Here is a 1,841-nt window from a genome sequence, read left to right on the forward strand (position 1 = left end):
CCCACGCCCAAGATCCTTTTAATAGTTCTTTTGTCAAAATAATATCTTCCTCCTGCTACTGAGATTATACCTCTTCACGCTTTCCAGTCTTTTGTAAGTTCTGTGTCCTTTTCAGACCAAAATGTGTTCATAAGCTCCGTTTGTATAACATCCATGTGACTTGAAGTAAAAGATCCAAACAACCTCATGTATTTTTGTGTGTGTTCCTCCTCCCCTTTGGAGTCAACCTCTTTTTTTTTTTTTTTAATATTTGTTTATTTATTTATTTGGCTGTGTCGGGTCTTCGTTGTGGCACATGGGATCTTTTGTTGCGGCATGCAAGATCTTTTTGTTGCGGCATGCAAACCCTTAGTTGTGGCATGTGGGATCTAGTTCCCTGACCGGGGTTCGAACCCGGGCTCTCTGCATTGGGAGTGCAGAGTCTTAGCCACTGGACCACCAGGGAAGTCTCTGGAGTCAACTTCTTTACTTTTCTTTTTCTTTCTTTCTTTAACAGATTTTCTTCATTGTAGACATATTCTATGTGGATTAGGAAGAAACATTAGTATGGGCATTAAAAATGTAGTCATTACAAACTTCCTGTTATAAAATAATTAAGTCCTGGGGATGTAATGCACAGCATGGTGACCAAAGTTAATCGTATTGTATTGCATTTTGGAAGTTACTAAGAGAGTAGATCTTAAAAGTCCTCATCACAAGAAAACAAATTTTTTTGCAACTATGTATGGTGATGGCTGTTAACTAGACATATTGTGGTCATCATTTTGCAATATATAAAATATTGAATCATTATGTTGTACACCTGAAACTAATATAATGATATATGTCAATTGTACCTCAATAAAAAATTATGGAGTCATGAAGCTGGTAGGACCTAAAGATATCCTCTGACACAGCCCCTGCATTCAGGCAGGTAAATATTTATTCTACTTGAATAAGTAGTTATCTCATCTCTTCTTCAAGACTATTTTGATGGTTTAGTCACATTTTGTCTCCACAGTCAAGATGTTCTTCCTCATGCCCAACCATGAGTTTTCTTACAAGAAGAGAATTAATGGTGGCCTTCCCTTTTATCCCCCAGACAATGATGTATGTATGAGTATTGTATGCATTGACATTAAACTTTGAAATTGCTCTGAGATTCCCATGCACTGTGAGCTGTAGACACCTCAGCAATCTCTCAGGCTTCTGTTCTTTTGGTTCCTGACCGTCATCTTTCACTTCTCTTTCCAGTCCTGTTCCTGCCCTTTGAACCCTTGAAGCATGTTTTAGACTTGTATGAATCCACATACCAAAGTCTGGGAGCCCTTGTTACAGCTTCAGGTCTTATATGGTACGGATAAGATCATGAATATCATCATCACCAACATTTACTGAGCACTTATTATGTGTCAGGCACTGTTCCAGGACCTTTATGTTTATTTATTTATTTTTAATTTTTAAAATTGAAGTATAGTTGACATACAATGTTATATTAGTTTTCAGGTGTACAACATAGTGATTTGACATTTATATACATTACAAATTGATCACCACAATAACTATAGTAACCATCTGTCACCATACAAAGTTATTGCAATATTATTGACTATACTTCCTATGCTATACGTTACATCATTATGACTTACTTATTTTATAACTGGAAGTTTGTACCTCTTGATCCCCTTCACCTATTTCACCCAACCCCCCACCCCTTCCCCTCCTCTGGTGACTACCAGTTTACTCTCTGTATCTATGAGTCTGTTTCTGTTTTCCGTTTGTTGTGTTTTTTAGATTCCACATATAAGTGAAATAATTTGGTATTTGTATTTCTCTGTCTGGCTTATTTCATTTAGCATAAT

At 36.6% G+C, this 1,841-nt stretch overlaps 1 non-coding gene across 1 annotated transcript; it reads right to left on the reverse strand.

The window, feature by feature from the left end:
- Positions 1–372: 372 nt before the first annotated feature.
- TRNAG-CCC (transfer RNA glycine (anticodon CCC)) lies at positions 373–445 on the reverse strand. Its single transcript has one exon. It is a non-coding gene; the product is annotated as a tRNA-Gly (tRNA).
- Positions 446–1,841: the final 1,396 nt, after the last annotated feature.

Source organism: Balaenoptera acutorostrata, chromosome X (genome assembly GCF_949987535.1).
Source record: "Balaenoptera acutorostrata chromosome X, mBalAcu1.1, whole genome shotgun sequence".
Lineage (NCBI taxonomy): Eukaryota > Metazoa > Chordata > Mammalia > Artiodactyla > Balaenopteridae > Balaenoptera > Balaenoptera acutorostrata.